Source organism: Cygnus atratus, chromosome 14 (assembly GCF_013377495.2).
Source record: "Cygnus atratus isolate AKBS03 ecotype Queensland, Australia chromosome 14, CAtr_DNAZoo_HiC_assembly, whole genome shotgun sequence".
Taxonomy (NCBI): Eukaryota; Metazoa; Chordata; class Aves; order Anseriformes; family Anatidae; genus Cygnus; species Cygnus atratus.
Genome location: NC_066375.1, coordinates 13,043,243 through 13,066,032, shown reverse-complemented (window position 1 = coordinate 13,066,032; position 22,790 = coordinate 13,043,243). Strand labels below are relative to the sequence as shown.

The window sequence follows — 22,790 nt, the reverse complement described above, 5'->3', positions numbered from 1 at the left end:
AAAATTTGAATCTAGCGCAGCTGTCTTTAAAATACACTTCAGTATTACATATGAAGCCTCTAATATTAGAAGTGGAAACCGTTAAATGGGGGTAAATATGATGGTGGCTTTTGTATCCTTTGGTGTAAAGCATACTGAGCTGCAGCATGGCAAAAACAATTAGTACCTTTGAGGTCTTTTTAATAAAGGTCATTTGCTTAAAGTGAAACTTGCTGTAAGAACGTGCAGGTTTTGGTAGGAGTTGCTGTTGCTGATTCAAGTTGTGGCATCCTGTGCCTGAACAACCCAAGGGCCTGAGCCTCATGTCCACGAGCCTGGTAGAACACTGCAGCCTCCCACTCCGACATGAAATTCCTGCTTTATTACACACCTCAAAGACCGTGATTACAAGTGCGCTTCTTCCAGTGCCACTATGTGACGTAAGGAGTTCCTTCCCCTTTCTGTCCCAATACTGATGTACTGTCACAACTGTGGGGCTGTCACAGGAGCTTCTTATGCTGGCACAGCCTCTGAAAGGAAAAGATTTGTAATTACATGCAAAAAAGAGTGCTCTGAGTAATCTGTGAGCTTTGGTATGCATATGTATATTGTTCGGTCTCTGGATAGGGATGATCTGCTTTACATGAGTGCTTGTCACCAGGGCAGGACTTGGAGCTTACTGCCTGATATTCTGTTTGAATGCTGTGACCGCAGGACTGTTCATTTCTTGCCTTTTTTTGACCTAGAAAATATTTACTTATTTTTTGCAAATCAGAACTGCTGACCCTGGAAAAAATTAATAAGGTATTTTGGTGCCTGTCAGGGAGTTGCCAATGGAAATCGGGGTCAAAATGGTATCATGGTTCTGGACTTAATTAGATAGGCATCTTTTTTTGGGACAAGTTACTCTAAAGAGTGGACATCGGGGATTTTTCTACATTTAGTTAAGAAGAAAACAGCTTTAAGATTTGTTTCTCCACTTCCTAGGAAATAAGTTATCTACATGGCTTTGGATTGTTCAGCCAAATGTCTCTGTTTTTTCACGGTATGTTTCACAACATATTTGTTACATCCAGACATAGAATGTTAGAATTAATCAAAACTGAAACATTTGTAGAGAAAGCCATTTCATGTCCATCTTTGTCATGAAACTGGATGCTCTGATAGGGATTAGAGGTTGTTACACTAATGACTTAGATTTTTGTCTTGTTGCCAGAACAGTTTCCCAATTTAGAACCTTTTCTTCTGATTAATATTTGTATTCGTCCCACAATTCCTCTTCTTATAGGAATTCGTACTGGGAATTATTCCAGACCTACATAATGTCTCTGAAATCTTTTTATCCCTCTGTTTGCTGATCAGTGGAAAGGATTTTAATGCCAGGTTAGGTAATCGAGATAAATCCTAACTTCATCTAACTTTATCCCTCAACTATGTCTTGGATATTCTAGAAACATTTTTTGTGATCCATAAATAAATTCACATAGGATTTTGATTAATCTTCTTTTTTTTGCTCTTATTTTTCCAGTGAAGCCTCATTACATTAAATGTGAGATCAAACAGAGTGTATTACAACTTCCACTATTCAATTTGCACTAGTTTGTTCAGTGCAACACTTTTTGGGGAGGTTGAAAACATCAGTAAGTTCCAAAGAGAAAGTTTTGTGCACAGATTGGCATATATAATATATTTTGGTACTATCCTGAAGCAGGGATGGTTTCTACCTAATAATGTTTTCTAGCCCCACTCAGTCAGTTATATTAATGGGCTCACATAGCAATGTAAAGTGTACACTGATTTAATTCACTTCACTTCTAACTCTAACTTCTTACAAAGAAGAGGAAGTTATGCCTGTTTAGAGCAGTTCTCTTGCAGGCACTTAGAGCCAGCAAAGACGTGGACGCCTGCGCATGTTGCGAGAGGTAGGGCTCCTGGCTCTGAGCACTGCATCACAGCACTGCAGTCCTGCAGGCTGATTCCCTGAGTTTCTCTGTGCCCGCGTTTTGGAACATTTCATGGCCACAAGCCAGCCACTTCTCATGCACTGGGAGAAGTATGAACCTAAGGAAAAGCTTCACAAAAAAACTATATCCCAGCTAGATAACTATCTGACATTGTATGTAGGCAGTAACAGGGAACAAGGCATGAGCTGGTATCTCTTTAGTCTTTTTCTTTCAATACTCCTATCCTGAAACCTTCTGCTGAAGTTAACCCAGAAGTCAGAGCTTCCTTACCAAGAAGAAAACTTTGGTTTGAGTGACTGCCAAGTGACAACTTGGTACTTCGGAGCCATCAGGTTAAATGAGCCCAGGAAAGGTGGTGGCTTCAGTTCGTTAGGAAAACTGGACTCCATGTTACCCTTGACAGTCTTAACGATAGATAGGATGGAAAAAAACCCTCCCTTGCTTTGACCCGGAGTTGCTCTTTCCTCTGATGGTTCATTGATTCCCTTTGCTTCCCTTCTCATTTAACAGATTTTATAAGTTGGGCATTTACAGATCTGCTGCTATTAACATTCAGTGTTAGTGGACCCGAGAGCTTCTTTGCCAACTATTCTGGAGCTTCTGAGCCTGCTGATTTAAAAATGTTCATTGCTGATAGATTCTAACATCTTTCTCAGTTACTAATAGACTGGAAAGTATTTCATCATCTTCAAGCAATGAAAGCAAATCATCCTTCTTTCCAAATACTGAATAAAAGTCTGTTTGAACACTTCTGCATTTTCTGCATAATCCTTCACAATTCTACTGTCTGCACTGAGCAGTGACCCTGTACTGTTGCTAGGATTTCTTTTGCAAACACAACTTTCTTGTACTAAGCTCTGTCAGCCATGGATTTTATTCTGAGGTTTCTTTGTTTCGTGCTTCTGTTCATGTAGGTCAGGAGTTTTCCTGGCTATTGATTTACAACGAGTTATATGCGGTACTAGTGTTTGACATTTCTGTCTTTGTTTTTCTTTTCTGATATCACTACCAAACTTTTAGCATGTGAGTCAATTGTTTTAAAATAACATGCTGAGTGTCTGACTCAGTCTGTTAATTTTTGCCCCCCCCCCCCCCCTTTTTAAAGTGCCAGGTTAAATGCTAAATGGATTGGGAAAAATGTACCATTTCTCTGGTGTTTAAATACGTACATATATCTTTGTATTATATATTTAATAATATGTACATATACCCCCCAGTAGCAGTCCAATATAGTCCACTTTTGACAAGCTGGAGTCTTTTAATATTTAAAGTATGGGCTTTAAATTTAGCAAAGGAGTAACCCTGGTGAACGATTCTGGTGCATTTCTCTTTCTTCCTTTTTTATCTGACATGTCACAAATCTCTCATTGTGTTAGTTTACATGTTCAGCTGAGACTTGCCAGTGTTCAGCGATGTATTCCGCGGAGACCTTGTCCAACAACAAGCACCACTCCTGTCTTCAGGCACGAGCAGGATTTTACCTGCAATGCACAGCAGAGGAGCCAGCACGTGCTGGCAGACCTCAGAAGCAATGCAGATAGGAGGATGTAGAAGGTAAATAATTGTGAAGTAGGAAGAGGAGAAAAAATAGCTGGATACACAGAGGTGGGGCCAGGGAAAGTCTATAGGGTAGAGGTGGAAAGATCAGTGCTCGTTCTATTGTGTTCCCTGTGAAGAATGTGGAACAGAGCCCAGCACCACGCAGTGCCTCCCATGCAGATCTGGCAGCAAATATGTGAAACCACCAGCACAGCATGTCTGTTCAGACACAGTCTACTTAAGGTCTTCATAAAGGATGACAGCATCTTGCTGTTCTTAGGAACCTTGTTATTTGCAGGTATCAGGCCCCAGAAGGCTATTAGGATACTAGAATTGCATCTTTTCAGCTGCAGTGCCTCGGGCAGAGCTCTGTCTGGGCAGGGCTACCTGTGCTCCTTCTGCCTGGAGAGGCATCCTGGTACAGCTGCAGCAGGGCTGGAGGTATGGCAGGCAGCAGAAGCGGCAGGCTTACAGATTATGGCAGATCATTAGAGTTCAGGTGGAAAATCTGCCTCCACGCCCCCCTTTCAAAAACTGTTTATGCTCCCCAGACTTTCATATCCCTTGTGCTGCATCAGCTTATGTTAGAGATCCTCATTCCTTCATCAAAGCTGTTATCTCTTGGTCACACCAGCCTCTTGACACCACTCTGCTGACCCTGTACAGAGTATACGGGCAGGTAAACGTATAGAATACATACACAGAGAAATACATGCACACAGCTGCTTCTGCGTGGACTAGCAAACTCCCTGCACTAGTGCTGTCTCCTCTCCCTCTGTTCACTTGTGTTTGCTTTGGGTTGCAGATTTCTGCAACCACAAGCTATTAATTGACAGTCCAGAAAATTATCTAGGAAAGAATATATATTTATATTATGCTGTATTTTTTTTCCATAGCACCCACTACAGATGACAAGATGAGAGCAGGGAGAGTACATGCCTCTTTGATTTGTCTGAGTAGGTAGGTTTTTTTGTGTTCTTTGTACCTTAAAGCCCAGTGGCTTTCTTTTCTCATAACTACAGTTAAAGCACTTTCAATCTGAAGGGCTTTTCTGTACTGAACCTTTGTCTTGTACTCGCACCACTGTATCTCTTCATTTTCATTAGTAGCAGATGGAGCATGAGTCCCAGTTCTTTCTTTCCATCCTTCCTGCCAAGAGATCTCTGGTGCCTAGGCATATTTTGCGGATACTTAATCTTATGCTAGTTTTCATCCAGTGATTTTGATTAATTTTATCCGTGTACATAAAATTACTTTGTGAGTGACACTTTTCATGAAAAAATTCTGTTGAAAGTTAGGTTTATTAACCTGATTCTGGTGAAAACATTTTATGCTTACTTTTTTCTATTTCGAACCTCATTATTATTTTTTTGTAATCCACTTTTAATTGTAAGTACCCAGCATTCTGCTAGTTCACGCGGCACCAAATGACACAAGGTTGCTCTGGAGTGCTCCAGTGAGCATCTTCTGGGGAATATTGAAATTCCATGGAAACAACATGAGCACCATTATCTGAAACAGCCTCTTCAGGCAAACCATATGGGGTGAAATATTCTGTGCTGCTTCAATAATCCGAGCACAGATATGTTCACTGGTAACTCTGCAGTAAGCATCACTCATTTGCTTTGTCTGTGCAGTATTAATGAGCCATTTCAATAGACAGCAGGTTTCAACTATATTTGGTGCATATTCATGTTGCTTCCTTCAAGTTGTTTCAAAACTCCTTCCACTAGATTAACTAGAAAGTTGCAGTTACTCTGTCAAGTGCTGGGTACCAAGGACAAGGGCCATCCTGTCCTTTCCAGTCTTGGCTGAAGAGTGGGGCTAATGTTTGGAAGAGAGACAGTGTGCTAGGCATGCTGCCTTTGTGGAGCGCTCCTTCAACAGGGAGGCTTTGCTGCTACTTTCACAACTCTGTGCTGGGGCTACTTCTTTCTCTGTGTGTAAACCCTTCCCTATTATTTTCTTGTTCATCTGTCATACAGGGTTTGTGGTTGCTAGCAAGCAGTGGAGCCTTAAGATACTTCCTGCAGACGGACTCATTATTATGATGGAGGAGTGAGAATATGCAAAACTCAAAATGGGGAGCACGTAGGGAAAAGGTGTATGTTTTGACTAGGCTGATTTGTGCTATGCCTCTAAACATCTCTCTGTGTTGCTGTTGTGATGTGGTCAGGGGAGCTGAATCACTCCAGACATTGGTCTAGGTACCTACAGAACTTCCCTTTGCATGAGCACAGCATATTCCATGGGGCAGACAAATTCTGAAGAACTCAGAGATGAGGCATGAGAACCATACTACACACAGAAGCCTCTGAGGGTGTGCCGAAAGCGAAACAGAGGGTTCAGGTTAGTACTGAAAACCACATGGAAGGTTTCAGGGAGTAGAAACAGCCACTTGAAATTAAAGAAATCCTTTGAAGGACACCCTTTTCTCTTTGTCAGCATTCAGAAACACAGTCCTTCCTTTATCTTAGTGCCTTGTTCTGATGGCTACATGGAACCTAACCTGGACAGCAGCTGAAAAAACTTACAAATTGATTAGTAAGGTTACTTACAGGTCTTTCTAGGGGAAGACACTCACACCACAATCTTGAACTAACCACTTCCCAAGCAAGGGAACTCATGTATCTAGACAGCACCACAAGGATAATGGAAAGAGGCTGAAGGTTGCCAACACCAAACTAGATTAGCTCAAGTGTCTTGGTTGCTGGTAGATGGAGAGAAAAAGTTTTTTTTTTTTAAAAAAAGCAGTTCTGTTTTTATGCTATGACCATTTTACCAAAAAGAGTAGAAAATGAATACATGATTTATCCAGCAGGACTGAACCAGTGATGCTGTGGCTGAGGGGAGGCAGAGGTTGGCAGCTGAGGGCTGGAGCTGCAGCCGCATCCTCAAATTGCAGCAGTGGAGTTTGTTGCTGTGGTTGTGCTGGGGCTGCTGGGGAAAGAGCTGGGTTAGCTGAGTGCTGCAGTGCCTCTCAAGCTGGTGAAAGAGCTACAGGTGAGTGGTTTTTTCTCTTCCTTTTTGGGAAAAATCCTTCTGAAGAGAAGGAGCAAAGATTAGTGGCTAGAATGGATGTCTTTGAGTCAGTCCTACACCCTCTCAAGTCCCTGTATTTCTTTTTATATAATGTTAGAAGCAAGTTTTATTGTACCATCTTCTCCTCCTCTGTAAAAAATGAACCGATAACATCGCACCATTTCCAAGGCCATGCTGGCTGGCTCCTTTTCTCACATTGTTCAGTGCTCTACCTGAATTCCTGCTGCCCCTCTAGTGCATGTACCATGCTGGTCCACTTTCTTTTTGTCTCCAGAAACTGCAATAATTTTAAGTATTGCCCTTTCCAGGGTCAGACAGCCCTCTGCCTTGGCACAGGCTCTTCTCTGGGGTTGTTGCAGCTTGCTGGAGAGGTTTGGCTCCAGCCCTCCCTGCACTGAGAGCCGAGTGCTCTGGGGAGCTCCTCAGGGCTCCCCCAGCTATCACCAGTGAAGGGGGATGTGGCTGTTGGAGCCTGGGGGAGCCAGAAGGAAGGATGGCTCCACTGCTGCCAGTGTCCAGCTGCCGATGCTATCCGTGGTGTGACCAGCTGTGGGGACAGCTCAGGGAGCAGGACAGAGATGCCATGGCTAGTGCCTGGGTTCCTCAAATGCCCTTGTGAGCTCTGAGGTGTCCCTGACAAGGGGATGTGCCCGTTGCTGGGGCTCCACTGCTGTCCATTGCCACCCAGGGCTGTGTTTGGTGGGGGGACAATGCTGTGTTTGGCACCCAGCGGTTGTGTTTGTTAGCAATGTTGGGTGTTGCTTAAAAAAGACCACAGGGTGGCATTTTCTGCTCTTGCCTTCTCACTGCTGCTAGGCAGGGCGTTTGGGGGAGCTGCTGGAAACCCCGACTCCTCCCAGCATTAAGCCAGTTCCCAGCCAGCATTTGTTGAGTTGGAGTTTGCAGGACAGGAGCCTGACCTGGGGAGACCCATGTTGGTCTGCTTCTACCCTCATTTATTAATGAAGAGTTTTTCTTTCAGTGCAAATGATGCTGTTTTCCCACAGTGAAGCAGCAGAAGCTCCTGTCAAGGAGCAGAGCCCAAAGGATAGAGGGAGTGATGGAGGATGTGGGCACAGAAGGAGACATCGGATAAGTGCCCCAAAGTGTTGGCTGACCCTGAGGAGGCTTTAGGGGCCTGGGCACCCCATTATTGGTCGGCTGTGCCCAGAAGGTCCATGGAGGACCTGGCAGGGATCCCTTGCTGCTAGGCAGAGGCCTGGTGATCCCAGGTATGTGGTAGTGGGTGGGGGTGCTGTTTTCAGGGCTGTGCAGTTATGGCACAAGGTGCTGTGCTGCAGAAGCAGCAGCTGGAGCATGCTCACCCCCTGGGAAAGACTGATGGGGTCAAACAAGCAGGATCACAGATAAATCTGAGCTGAAGCGTTTGTTTCCCAGTCACTGTTTGAGAGAAACACTCCGAAGGCCTGGCACCTCTCTTGCAGGGGCGTGGGGGCTGCAGGAGGGCTGCCTCGGGGGGCTTAGCTCCTGAGCTGAGGCTGTTTGAAGCAGGGAGTTGGCTTCTGGGCTGAGATCTGCTTCATGTGCTGGGGTTGCCTATGGGCATGTCTCATTGGGCTGGCTGGGACTAAAGGTAACAGCTGGCTTGGCCTTCCCCTGTCAGATGCTCCTCGTTGCAGATAAAAGCTTTTTCTGATCATTCTGGTTCCCATGGCTGTCAGGGTTCTAAAAATGGCAAAGGCTGCCACTGTGGGTCAGCCCCGTGGGATGTCTCATCTTGTCCATCTGCCCCAGGAGCAGGTTGGCAAACCGTCTTCCATTCCTAAATGGTAAGAACAGGCATCTCAGTGCTTGAACTACAGCCCACTCGAGGTGGCAGTTGTGCTCTTGTGGGTGCCTTGCACTTTTGGGTGAGCTTTTGCCTGCCCGGCTGTGGATCGAGCTGCAGCTCCTGCTGGGGGTGTGGAGATGTGAAGCCTTGGGCTTGGCTGGGACTGCTGGAGCATGGGGTCACAAACCCAGCGTGCAAATCTGCGTGCCTGCCTCTGCTTTGGTGAAAACAGGAGTCTGAGCACTAGTGGTTATAGTGGAAGTGTCTGGAGTGCCTATCCTGCTACTTCTCTATTAAAACCCACGTTTTCTTTTCCTAGATGCTTGCTACTAAGAATAACTGTTACTTTACCTCTTGTCCACCCCTCCGCCAGCCGCTTGGGGTCACCATTTTAGACTTCACCTGGAGCTGCAAGAACTAAGTGGTCTCGTTTTCCAGAGACCTTGTTTAAAGTAAAGAACTAGATTTTGCCTTCGTTTACCCCTTGAGCAGCTGCCACGGGTAGAAGGGGCTGGTGGTTGCCAGCTTGCTCTGCCCCCTGCAGCCCTTGCTGGAGAGATGCTCCACAGGAGATGCTGAGTAGGAATGAAGCATGATAGCATCACAAGAGCAAGGTTTTGCTCTTGGAAATAAAAAATGGGGCAAGCCACAACCGAGACAGTGTGAATTCTGGTTTATTCAGTGCATGGTTTACTTAATCCCTGCTAACAGATCACTGGAGCAGGGCCTCACTCCTGATCAGCAACTTGTTCCACAGTTCCTGCACCAGGAAATCTGCACTGTGCTGTGCAGCAGCTCTTGTTTCTTTACAGTGGTAGGGTGCCAGAAGGGGCTGTTTCTCCTTCTTCACAGATGCTCCCTTCAGCCTGGCTTGCTCTTTACTCCATTTCACAAGGCCTCAGCAAGCATGGCTCTGGCTACATACAGAGTAGTCCTTATTCCAGTGTGCTTCATAAACATTGCCATTAAATGGACAGTAAAAGGCATTTATTCACGGGAAGGGCAGCAGGGCACCTGGAAAGACAGGGGCCATGGCTACTTGACTGGAAGTTACACAGCAATTGCTGCAGAGAGTGAGTTGTGTGATGGCAGAAAACCCTGGTGGCTTTTTGTTCCCACATAACTCACTGAGGCTGGGGCATCAGCTCTGAGCCTCAGCTGCTCCCACTGGGCCCTGCTCATCTCTGCACTTGAGTCTCATCTCATTGCTATTTAAGAAAAGTCTTTAAAATAGACTTCCTTTATTCAGAAGCCTTTAGGAGAAGTCTCCAAAAAGATTTTGTTTAAAGGGCAATGAGATGAGGTTTAAGCGCAGAGGTGGGCAGGAGGGAGCAGATAATGGGGCGAAGCCCCCCTAGAGTGGCTGAGGCTGCCAGACCTCACTCCCCAGCCCGGGTGAGTTGTGTGAGGACAGCTGAGGGTTTTCTGCTGCCACACAACCCAGTCTCTGCAGCAATCACTGTTCTTAAAAGCATACTGGATGACTAAGTGTATTAACAGACCAAAACTATTTCCCCCAAGGGAATCCTCAAACTTATGTGTGTCTCCCACTACCTACATCACCTAAAAGGGCAGCTGCTGCTTTACCCAGCTCCTTGGGCACAGGCAGCCAACACCCGCTGAGAGCTGCAGCCAGGCAAGGCCAGGAAAACTTCTTCCCCATTGCAAAGGGGGCTGCTTGCCCATTCTCTGGGGAGAAGGTGAGGCTGCATGCACATCCTGACTGTCTTGCTGAATTTCTGCTATTGCTTGTCCAGTGTAGGACATGCTACAAAGAGAAGAAGACAGCTCCATTACCCTCATCTTGCATCCATTCCTCAGGCACCCAGCTCTTACTCCAGACTGCTCTCAGGACTGAAGCGAGGACCGTGTCTCCCCTGGCCATTGCCTGGGCTCTGCTGGGAAAATGAGATATGAGGGGCACAGTTTCTCCCAGCAACTCTTCTCTGCTGATAACTGCAGGGAAACCAAAGCAATATCAACAATCTGGCTTTAGCTGCTAAAAAACAGGTAAAGTAAGGAGGTGAAAAGGTGAAATGAAGGTCTGGGAGAGCCTTCCTCTCTTCCTGTGCGGCCTCAGGCTCTGATCTTGCAAGGAGAGTAACCTAGCTGGGGGAGGCAGCCCTAGTGCTACTCCTAGGAGAAGCAGCAGAAGGGATCTCTTTTAGGGAGTTTTATACGTTCTTTGCTTACCTCTTTCTCTGCCCTCCAGTGTCAGGCTCTGCAATGAAGGCAGAATCCTTGCCATGCAGGGTGGAGGACTCCAGGGGGTCACAGCAGAGGGCTGCATCCACAGGAGACACCTGGAGCAGCTGACTGTGCAGTGCTGACATCTGAGAAGATTTCTAACATGATGTTACACCATGCGATTCGCTGCTGACACCACCTTTCTCACTGCAGAGCAAACCCCTTCAAACCAGAGCAGCCCCATTCACCATCTCTGGGGTGAGTCCCACAGAGGGGTCCTGGGGGTCCCAAGCAAATGGAGGGACTTGGGTAGGAGGGGGATGATGACACCAAAAAGCAGCTGAATGTCCCTGAGGGGCACCAAGAAGAAAACAGAGGACCATCATGGGGACATGTAGAAAGAGATGGAGGGCTCTGAGGGCCAATAAAAGCAGGCTGGGATTTACAAGGAGGGCACCAAAAGGCAGATGAAAAGCTCTAGGCTGTCTCAAGAGGCACAGTGAAGCCCTGAGGAACACTGGGAAGGAAACAGGGGCTCTGGGGGCAGCCAAAACCTCCTGGAGGACCACTGCTAGAGCAGAAGGACAAACACAGCAGTGCTGGTTTCCTTCTCACATCTCCAGTGAGCTGGGGAACTGCAAAAGCAAACCAAAAGGTCAGGTGAACCAGAGGGAATATGGAGGGATTTGGGGCACTGAGGAAAAGATCTCGGATCATGGGGGCACCGAAAACGGCATGTGGGAATGTGGGTGGCACCACAAAAGGACAAAAGTGTCTGAGGACACCAGAGGGGGCTTTGGAGGAGCACCAAAACCAAACGAGTGGCATGCATAAGAGAAGGAGTCCTGTATCTGTCCTTTCTTCCATGCTCTGGCATCCAGGTTTCAGATAAATTTCAAGGTGTGTAAGTGTCCCGAGAGAATTCCCCTCTTGTTCATGCTATGGAAGAGGAATGTTTCTGTTTCCACTCTGATCTTACAATGGCTTGTCAGTGACAAAACATTCCCAAATCCTCTCATTTATCAAATGGCCAATTCTGTTAACAGCTTAAGAAACATAATTACCTGCAATCTCTTCTGCTATTCATTTTATGCCTACACTTCCCTCTCACTGGCAGCTTACCAGCAGGCAAGTCAAGAGCTGAAGCAGGGCTGCAGCCACCAAGCGCTTCAGCAATTTCCTCTAATCACCTGCATGGTGATCATGGGAGTTTTGCCTCCCCGTTTGTAGCAGCCAGAAGCAGGTGAAGGAGGAAGGCACAGAGCCAAAAGCATCAGCTAGCACACTGTGTGTAGGTTTTCAAGCATGGCTACATTTTAGGTGCTGTTCCACCCTTACAGTGGGAACTGTGTCAGGATACACTTTTAGGGTGCTCGATATTGCTGCCAGATTTACTTGCCTGGGAGATGCATGTACGTGGGTGGGCTCCAAGAAACAGCAGGAGAGGCTGGTGTGGGCTCAGGTGCTGGAAATGGCTGAGAGCACTTTATCAGGAGAGAGCAGGGCCCAAAGCATGAGTGAGCTGATGAAGCAATGGGGAAATCGGGGTCATCAGGAGACTGTGTGAGCTCCTGGTTATTGCATTTCTACAACAGACTCAATTTTTCTTATTTCACAGTGCATCTGCAACTTGTATGGGATTTTACACTGATCATATCTCAAGGAGGATTTAGAAGAGTGGTGTTTGCAGGCTGGAGATCTGCTGGCTTCCTAAAGGTTGGTTACGTACAGGACAGCTTGAGCCAAGGAGGATCTCCGATGACCACGATAGCTTCCCCTACAGCTTGAGGACTAGAAAGCCCCTGGATCTGTCCCATCCACACTGGTTGCTGAGAAAGCCGCCTTTCGTGCCTTAAAATCTTTTACTAACCTGACATTATCATTGTATGTTTAACTGGCCAAGACGTGCCTCTGCCTACAATGTCTGTTTAGACCTGATTCACTTTTGAAGTTTTTTTTAATGCATACTCTACCCCTCTTTTCAACCATATCAGCTATTTATGATCCTTAATGTTTTGGATAAGTGATGTACATTTCTTGTGACACTTTCATATGTTATTTTTAAGCAGTGTTTATGCTTCTTGCCAACGTCTTATCCTTGCAGTTCTTTGAATTTTGTATTAAGAAACCATATGAACAAACGGTACACAAATCTTTTTAAGTCAGACATCATCTTAGGGGACTTCGGGCTTTTTCATCGTGCTAAGATACTGAATTCAAGCATATTTGGTCACTATTATAGAATAACCCTTTCCTATTAGCAGTTTGAACCTCAAAAGCTGAATAAGAATTCAGTCACTGATGGTGACTGAAAGTTGGTACAGCCTGAACATTACCCAGACCCGGGAGCTGAAGAGCTTGGGTGGCTCTGGGCTGCCTGGCTGGAGCCTGGTAGGAGCCAGGAGTTGCATAAAAAACAATCTGAGACTTGAAGAGGGTCTGAAGCAAGCTGCTTTCTTGTATTTAGTGAGATATAGCATATATACAGGGAAATTAGAAACTGCAAACAAATACCTAAAGAAAGTGAAAACTGCCCCAATCAAAAAATAAAAATAAAAAATGTAGGACATCTGTGCTTTTATATGAGAACTTGTGATTTCTTTTATGACATTTACTTCAAATCATGCAAGCCCTTCGGAGCAGCTCTAATGCCCACTGGAGTTCTCCAACCTAAATGTCTTGTCGTCAGTGTAAGAAACAAAGATAATATAATTTGAATGCTGGATGCAACAGCGCAGGCTGCTCTCAAGGCTGTTTCTCTCTGCTCCAAATGGGAACGATGGCTCCAAACAGGCTTACCAGAACAGACTGAAAAGCAGACATCTCATTTGTGAGGAAATGGTCAATATCTCAGCTTTTTTCTTCCCATTTGTTTCTTCCTGGAAAAAATAAAACAACAAACAGTTGCATAAAGACACTGCTATTTCAAAGCAAATTTTAAAATATTTCTGATTTGCAAGTGGCATTTCAGCATCTCTGTAAGAATAGCTGCTGTGGTGCTGTGTTTAAATATTTCATTCCAGCTCCCTGAACAAACTTAAAATCTTATTATGAGGTGTTTTTTTTTTTTTGACATAAAAGCACGCTTCTCTGTGGTACCCAAAGTGTAGACATCTCCAGCTTCAAGCGCAGCCACAGGAGCCCTCCCGGCTCACAGCTGATCAAAGGCAAACCACACCGCCACCCACGAGCCACCACTTGTCCTCAGCACCCAGCCCAGGAGAAAAAACAAATCCTGAACCTCCTGAGCCATTCTTCCCTAGAGGCAACACCATCTACGAGAAATACATGTTGCTGTTGTAACCCTACTGTGAAAAGGTGGAGTGAGTTCAGTAAACAAAAGTACTTTGCCTTGGTTCAAATCGTGCTGAAACAAAACATCATCCAGCGCTGGCTGTTCAATTAAACTGTAGTGCAGGCTTTGGAGAGGAAAATGCTGAAAAAAGGATTTGGGGGGATCATATGTATTGCTTGGAGAAAACATTTAATGAGAAATTTTCCAAACCTCTCTGCAGCTCCCAGGCGCCACCATTCCCCTGCATGTGACACGTGCGTTGCCCTCAAATTCAGTGGAAGGCTCACTCAGGACAGCTCACAGCTGCATGTGACTGTGCTGTGACAACAACCAGGACGTGTGTGGGGCTCAGAGCTGCCTGCGGGGGCATCGGGAGGTGAGTGTCCTTGTTTGGGTGTCCCTGCTTGGGGGATGCCCCATCCATGGCCCTGCTGCAGCCATCCCTGTTTTCTGGGGGCAGATGGGTCGGTCCCTGTTAGACTGAGAGGCCTCTCTGACATTTCAGGTAGCATTTCTAAATGCTATTTGCGTCAGACACGTGAACTATCCAAATACAGTACCAGATTTTGTGCGTTTCTTCTGCTTTTCAACACTTCTCGGAAGAGTGGAAATTCCCAATGATGCCACATTGCTGCAGCCTCCATTTTTTGCTCCCTACTTTCCCCAAAAGATGCCTTTTTAGATAGATGCCTATCATTTTCCCTCAATTAATTCAAAATTACCTGCTTAGAAACAGAAGCCAAAATTCTTTCTCTGTGCTGGCTTTGTTCAGCTGACATTGCTGCTTCTTTCCTAGGTCCTTCCCAGGGCCAAACTCTGCTCATGGTGCCCCAGAGATACTCTGCAGTATACCCCAGAGAGCAGCACTCATGCTGCTCATGGGTTTTGTAGTGCAGTCCCTCCTAATGCGTGTTTTGCAAGTGTGCTTTTTCACACATCAGTTGTAAATGTTTCTCATCCAAAAGCACTCAGAATATTATGTTTTAGTTAATCCTGTGTGTAGTCCTGGTGTGGGAGCAAGGAGCTGTTGTTCCTTTCCTGGAGGATCAAGCATACCTTTTTGAGAGATGCTGAGTCTCTTCTTCCTCAGCATTGGCACTTAACCGCAAAATACCAATTGCCACCCTTCTGGGAGCGGTGCTGCTTCACCTTTTCAGTGCCAGCACTCTGCCATGGAAACTGGTCCATTGTGCCCCAGATTTGCAACCGAAATTGTGATGCTGGACAAATACCAGGACTCGTAGCTTCTCCTGTTTGTTCCCTTGCTCTTCATGGTTACATGCCATGCTAGCTTTTCTGGGGCTGAGATCCTTTATGCTGCTGTGGTGGTGGCTCTCCCAGGGTCCCCGAGGACCCATGTTTTGGTCTCTGAGCATCCTGACTCCATCACCTGACCGCAGGTCATTTCTTCTAGCATCTCTGCCCTTGGTAACACCCTGGTCCCTGGGGTGGGCATAAGACTGATCCTGCAGAAACCAAAGTCACAGATGTGGGTGCCTGGGAGCAGGACACATTACAGGTCATGTTTCAGGAGATGACAGGGATACTTGCTAGCTCACCATACAGCTCCACCCAGCCACTAAACTGCCTTACAGAGGCTTGTATAAGCACAGGCGTGTTTTGCATCTCCGCTGTTCTGAGTAGTTTTGACGGCTCTTGATGCATGCGAGAGAGGCCCAATCCAGCAAGCAGCAAGGATACAAGCAAGTGGAAGTTAGTGCTTGTGTTTGCCACTGATAAATGTATTAGTCTTTAAAGCGGTATTTAAACTACAACCTTTTTTCAGGCACCTCAGCACTCCGTTATTTTGCAGGCCTTGTAAAGGAATGTGATTTTGCCTTTTAACTGGAGTGTATCTTATGCTAAGCAGTGAGATTAAGCGTAGGGATCCAAAAGAAGTTGCTGAATGGCAGAATTGCCTTTATAAATAACATTAATAATTTATCCGATCCAGGGGTTTTTGGGTAAATGAAATACCTGCCTCTGTATAAAGCCCACTGAATAGGAACACATCTCCGCTTTTATGAGGCTTGGATTAAAGAAGGGAAATGCTAAGGGGCTTATCTTCGCTTCAATTTGCAGCCCTTCCGGCTAATGGCAAACTCATTTAAGAAGCTCCTGTGTTTGTGCCAACTCTGCCTTTATTCTCGGTGCCGGAGCTTGGCTGCATTTCTCACCGCAGTGCTGGAGAGAGCAGAGAGGAAGCAGTTTGTTTTCTTGACCTCAGATTATCAGACAAAAGCTAGTGAGAATAATTTTGTTGGAATCCTCCCTATTATGAGTTGTTTAAAGCATCTACGTGGCGGCTGCCGAGATGTCGGCAGTGCGGGGCTAGGTGGGACTTGCCCCACATGTGAAAGAGGACAGGGCTGTTGGCTGAACTGGGACAAGACGAAAGAGCAGCTGTCATCTCTCTTCTGGGACGCCTGCTTCTTCCTGCACAGACAATTGTGAAATGGCAAAATTCAGCCACGAGCAGTCGCTTTTCAGCTTTTCTTTTATGCCGGTAAAATCAATTGCTTCAAAGTTCACTGAAGGTGAAGGCAACATTTGCTTTCCATTCAGAGCTAAGCGGGCCATCTTCGAGAGCAAACGCTCGCAAAAGGGAGAATAGCAAAAATCAGCAGAAAAACTCTCTGAATAATTTGAACTAGGAAAGGAAAAAGCAATTTGCTCCCAGTTATTCCACAGACAAAAGTATGAATAAAAAAATCATGAGCTATTTACCCTGCCCAGACTATTTGCATGAGTTTTATGCTATTCCAGTTTTGCTCCCTCGACCCCCAAAGACCTTATCACTGGATCCTCAAGGCACTTAACAACAACAAAAAAAAGCATGCTTTCTTTCTTTCTTTCTTTCTTTCTTTTTTTTTTATTTGAATGCTGGATCAGCAATGACCAAAAGCAGACAAAACAAAAGGGGTCCTAAATCTGAAGCACGCTGATGCTTGCATGTGCACTGACCCGGATTAGAGACCTTGACTCTGGCCTGCCAACTCTACCAGCACAGAAATTTTGTTCAAAATGGTATTATAAGCTTGGATGCTTTGCATTCAGATAGCGAGGCTGTGGCAAAGGCACAGCGGATATTTACAATCTGCTTTAGGAAAACCTGATACATGTCGTTAGCTGTTCTGTTGCAATGACAGTTTATGTCACCCACATCTGCTGCTGTAGGTAGCCCAGCCAGACAGCTGGCAGTGCTCAAAATGCCAAAGACCATGCTGCTACAATGAGGAGAGGAGAAAGAAAGAAGGATGAAGACCTCATAAGCATTATCAAAAAAACGCCAAAAAGTTGGAAGATTTGGGGATTACATCGTGTAATTACATTACCTTAAAAAAAAGTTTACTGAAAATTTCCTGTTTTGTGTTGCCAGCTCTTTTCAGCCATTAGTAACACATAACTTCTCATTGTCTTTCCCCGAGGCACAGATGGGCTAATTTTCAGCTACCTGATAATTACACATTGTTTGAAACTGTATCAAAAGCTTCTGTTTCTGCATTTCTCCAGCAGCTGTTCTACAGCTCACAAAGTCGCTTGATCACGGTTTGCAAGGGTCCACATCTATCCATCTGTCTGGAGTTCCAGGAACGGAACAGTGGTAAAGCCTCCACATGCACATTCAGACTTTGCAGGTTGCTTTTACAGATTTGCTCTGTTTTCAAAGTGGGTGGAGTGAAGCTCCACTGAAAGCATCTTGTCAGCTCAATGCCAGCATCTAGGGTTAATATGGGATAATGCTACATCAAAACATGTCTAACTAAATATGCACGGGTATGCTGATGTTATGGGGAAATTAAGGGTAAAGGAACATGAGGTGCTAGAAGTCATCATAACAAAGGTTTAATCTTAATTTCTTTTGGGCAAGCAGCTGTCCTTGTGCAAAGCTGTGGATGTGGCCACACTACAGGACTGCCAAGTCAGAGAAATGCAGCCCATCAGGTGTACAGACAGGAAGGGTGAAGGCCCTTCCTCTAGAGTGACGGTTGAGGCTGGAGAAACTTCCTCCCCCTTGATTCTTCCTCTTCAGGAACAATTACTCTGTGAGTTGAACTCTGTTTCTAGAGGGTGTTTTCTCAGCTTGTTTGAGGCTGTGCCGTGGGAAAATGCAAAGGGCCTCACTTCTGTGTTTTCTGCTTCCCCATCATCAAGTATGCTAGTTGCCTTATCAAAGAAGGAAATTAAATTGGGTTGACGTCTGGTTCTTGACAAACCCATGTTCTTTGATTTTATTCATCATTTTACATCTTACAAGTTGCTCGTTTAATACTTTCTTCCAACCTCTTGCAGAGAATTGAGATTGAGTTGATTATTCAATTTTTTTTTGTCTCTTCTTTAAAGAGAGGTGCTTCTCTCATCTCCAGGGACCTCTATGCCTTCATAAATTTTGAAGATAATCACCAAGGGTTCAATGTTCCTGGGTGCATTTCATCAAATCCTCTCATTTTGAATACATTTGACATATCCAGACGGCTTTAAACTTCTTTCCTTTTGCTGGCCTTCTCCACAGTTCCCTTCAAAGCTGGTTTTGTTAAGTTTCATTCACAATTAACCTTCTTATAAAGTCTGAAACAAGGGACATGGGGCAAATTCCTGCTTGGAACACCCAGTCAGTGCTCTCTCTCCTGCCCCCGACAGTTCTGCACCTACATGTCTTGCTGTTCTCGTTTTACAGCTAATTTATTTGCAGACCCGTGCTGGTTTCCTCTGAAAGCTTGGGACCATAGATCTAGCTGCTCGCACGCTGTGAACCTGTATTATTCCTGTATTCTCCCCCCCAGCACGTGCCTGTTTCCACTTTCCATATGATTTCTTTCCAGCTTCCAGACCCTGCCGCTGCTGTAATGCCATCTAATTATGCTTCTTATCTGCTTTCACAGGGGAGCAGTTTGCTGTTGTGCACCATCTCTAGTCTCTTCAGGGAACTGCCAGTTCTGCATTTCCTTACAGCGTATTTCCATCCAAGAGAGCTTCTCCACAGCTTCCCTGATCTCTGTCAGACGCTCGTTATTTTGTTATTTCTGTTCGCCTGTCTTACCCATGTCTGTGCTGGTGGGAAGAGACACTCAGGTAGCTTTTCCTTTTCCCCACAATCTCTTGGGATGCGATTGAAGGACTAGCATAATAGGGCTGCAGAACAGAAGGGGGGGGGTGACAGGAAAGCTCCCCAAATCCCCTGACAGTGGCACCCTCAGGTGGAACCAACAAAGCATTGCTGCAGAGGGGATATTGGTTGGACAGATCCAGAATTGGCAGAATTGTCCTTCTCTGCAGGACAGTGCTTGGGAAGGGGATGATCGATGGCAACCCCCTGACACGCACCCTATTCTCTAGCACCTCCTGGAAGGGTTTCTGGTGTTTTCCAGAGAGATGACAAACTCAGGTCTGCTCGTGCCTTGTGTCTTTGGGCGACATTCAGCTCAGGAGGACAGCATTACCCACCTTCAGGGCCCTGTTTTTGTGTGTGTTTAGTTGGAGTCCCCGTGCAGCGGCACCACCCGCATGCCTGACATTTACTGTGCTGGCCTGAATTTCTTCACATTTCTCCCATGGCCACTTGGAGTCAAGTGCCACTGGAAACACAGCTCCTGCTGGGAGGAGTTTCAGATGCATCCAGATCTGAGACATATTTGAATGCGATTTTGTTTCGGGTTTTACAAAGGCTCTTCTGCTCGCTTGCTTGCCGCGAGTAATGAAGCAGGAAGATAAAAGGCAGGGCCACAGAAGGTTGTTAAAAAATTACTTGCAAATTAATGTGAGGACAAGGTGTATGAGTTAATATCATATAAAGACCCTTGAAATCGGCGTACATGCATGCACCCTCCGAGCACTGACATTCGCAGACAGAACTACACTGGTAAACTGAGCCCAAGGGGCTTGATTAACAGGAAATTTTCAGAATGCCAATTAGAGCAAAGTTTACCGAACAAATTGTTTGCACTTGTACCCTAGAACCATCATGAATTTTAATTCAGCATGGATTTATGTGGCTGAAACAATAATTAAAGATACATGAACACCTCACGTTCAGGAGACTCCCCCATGGCTTCGCTGTAGCTTTTGGTGGGGAGCAGGGTGAAGAGCCCATTTGTCAGGGTCTGCTCTTGCTGCTGCCAGCCCGTAGAACATGGGATACATGAGGCTTTTCCCTACAGATATATAAGCAGTTTCCTGAGTCGTGAGCTCACCAATTTGTGCTGTGTTTAGTCTCTGATTTCTTTATTCTTTTTTTTTTTCTCTCTCTCTTTTTTTCCATTTATGCGGTCTGACAATGAATGATCCATAGGGTGTTTTCTCCATAAATGCTGGCTTGTTGTTTCCTGCCTTTCACTTTTGGTGCCTGTGAGATGTTAAATTAGCTCCTTGAGTGCCCTGAGACTGAAACCTTACCCTGTGGTTTCACTGACCCTGGGCTAACCAAGCCACCTCCTGCTGCCCAGGAGGAGATGCAGGGCTCCCTTCTTTCCTTATCCCTGCTCCTCCTCAGCCAGTCCCAGGTTTGAAGATGGGGGAAGAGCCTCACCTGCCACCATAATGCAAAGAGCAGCTTGACTCGAGGAGAAAATGGTGCTACCACACGGCATCAGCGAAAAGTCACGATTGAGCTGCACTATGTATATGTATGCCTTCATTTAAATTCTTCTCTCCCTCTACTAGTGCTGATAAATAAGTTACACATATTTTTTTAGAAGAAGTTATTTTCTGTCACTGCACTTTTAAATGTCAAGCTCCCGGAGAGGAGTCTTCAAAATAGTTTAAGGTCAGTCAGGCTTCAAGGAAGAAATACACAGGTAGAGAAGAAAAGCTGCTGCTGGGCTGTGGTCCAGCCTAAACTGAGGTTCTGGTCTGAATGATGGGCAAGCATGGGCATCTCGCAGAGAAGGTGCCCAGAGACACTTGCCCTCCCTGTACCTCAGCAATCGCCCTCGGTTATGGTATAACTGAAGACTTCTACAGAAAACCCAGTGGCTGAAAATGATCTGGCCCGTTAGTTCAGGAGTACTTATGAATAATGTATACATCCAAAGGTTGGTTTACAAATGATTAATTAACCTTAAGAGAGGTTATCCTCATTGGCAACATCATTCACCCTAAACAGCTTAATCATGTCTGCACAGAATAGCATATTCGAAACACAAACAATTGTTTGAGAAAGAGTATTGAGGAAGCACTGAGCAAGGGCTGGAGGTGTGCACTGCTCGCTGGAGCAACAAGCAAACACCAGGCACAGGGAGGGCTGCGAGCAGGTCACCAGGCTGCGCCCAGCACACTTTAAGACAGGCTTGAGCATCACTAACTGGAGCCCGGTGGCTGCATGGTGGAGCATAGCTGGGAAGGTGCAGAAATTGCACCTTTGCTAAAGTAAATAGATCATGCATTTATTTTCGTACTTTGATGTAAGAGCTGAGTTTTCTTGACAGCAAGAGAGCTGCTCCTGGTGCCTCCTGCTGCGACTAATGGCTGCTGCGCTCAGTGGGGATATTGCCTGGGCAAACAGAACTTTAGTCCAAGGGCTTTTTGCATTTGTTATCAGCTATTTGTTATCCATGTCTATTAATAGAGTGCTCCTAAAAAGCACTTCCCCTGTCTGGAGTAATTTCTGGCTGGTACCTGGATGTCTCCAGTGAGCTGCTGGAGCTTGCTATGAGCTCATCTTCAGCAGGGACCTGGGATGGCCCCCATCCTGGGGAGAACTTAACCCCTGTGCCCCCAGTTCAGGCTCCCAGAGAGTCCGCATCTCCAGGCAGTGTCACCTATGGCAATCATTTTTCAGTTTTGAAATGTGTGTGTTTTATTTTATTTTATTTTTTAATTTTTTTATTTTTTTATTTTTTTATTTTGGCAGTGTGCTTGGCTGAAGGCTGGCCCCTATCAGTACGCCTCTCAGGACTAGTGTTGGTAAATGGAAGCCTCGTCTACATCAGGTTGCTTTTCCTTCAGCTCCTTCTTCCTCCTACCCAGTCCTTCACCTCCAAAACCAAGCAGGACACAGAGCTCGCCAGGGTCTTTTTTGTTAAGAAAATTTTCCCTTCTCCCTTGACAAAGCCCTTGCATTGGATACAGCTAAGTTGGTTTCTAACCCTTTTTTTTAAATCTGTAAGTGGCAGAAGCATCATGTATTCACAGCCAAGCACCCATCCTGAAATGCATGAGGTTTCCTGAGCAGTTCAGCTTGATTTTCTGTTTCTGAGAGTGGAAGGGTTGCTCTTTGTGAGGAAAGAGTAAACCTGTGGGAAAAGGGCAAAAATACACATCCTGGGCTGTTGATTTTAGCTGTGCCCCACAGGGCCAAACACAAGCAAGACAGATGTGTCTGAAGTACAACTTTGATGGAGTGCAAAACCCTAAACTGAGGAGGGCGATCCCTACAAACACCTGTTGGCCTGGATGTCTCAAGGGTAGGTCTTCTCTAGGTGCTGAGGGTCCCCATGCTTGTGGGTTCAACCCAGAAATGTTGGAGAGCCCATGCCACAGCTCTACCACCACTAAGCCAGTGTAACACCAAGTCCTTCCTGTGTCTGCTCAGCCCCTGTGTCTCCTGGCTGCCACATCCTCAGAAAATCACTGCACTTTAATACATTTATTTATGCTTTTTTTTTTTCTTTTTGAAGCATGAAAGTGATTTACAACATTTTATATTACATTTTTTAATCCTTTAAAATTAAAACAAATCTTTTCTCCGCTTTGCCCAGTTTTAAGACATCTCTTTTATTCAGCTCTTGCAGTAAAATATGGATGGAAGCAACTCCTAAAATCCCTAACCACTGGAAAGAAAATTGGTATTTTTTTCAAGCTAAATACTATAACAGAGTGAAACATACATGTTTAATTTGGAAATGTTGATTCCAAATGGATTTTTCTTTAGAAAAATAAAAAAACTAACTTCCCCCAAGCAAGTCAATATTTGTAATCAAATTGAAATTTCCTGTGGGAATTATTTATTTTCATGAGGTCTAATTTTTGCAGGGGAAAATTCTACATGGGAAGG

General features: G+C 45.4%; 1 long non-coding RNA gene across 1 annotated transcript in view; it reads left to right on the top strand.

Moving 5' to 3' along the window:
- LOC118256205 (uncharacterized) overlaps positions 1 to 22,544 on the top strand; it is a 46,174-nt gene extending 23,630 nt beyond the window's left edge. The window contains exons 7-12 of the long non-coding RNA XR_004781160.2: positions 4,379 to 4,442; positions 6,304 to 6,485; positions 10,529 to 10,761; positions 12,122 to 12,219; positions 14,019 to 14,174; positions 21,648 to 22,544. This is a non-coding gene — a long non-coding RNA (uncharacterized LOC118256205). The remainder of the gene's footprint in view (positions 1 to 4,378; positions 4,443 to 6,303; positions 6,486 to 10,528; positions 10,762 to 12,121; positions 12,220 to 14,018; positions 14,175 to 21,647) is intronic.
- Positions 22,545 to 22,790: the final 246 nt, after the last annotated feature.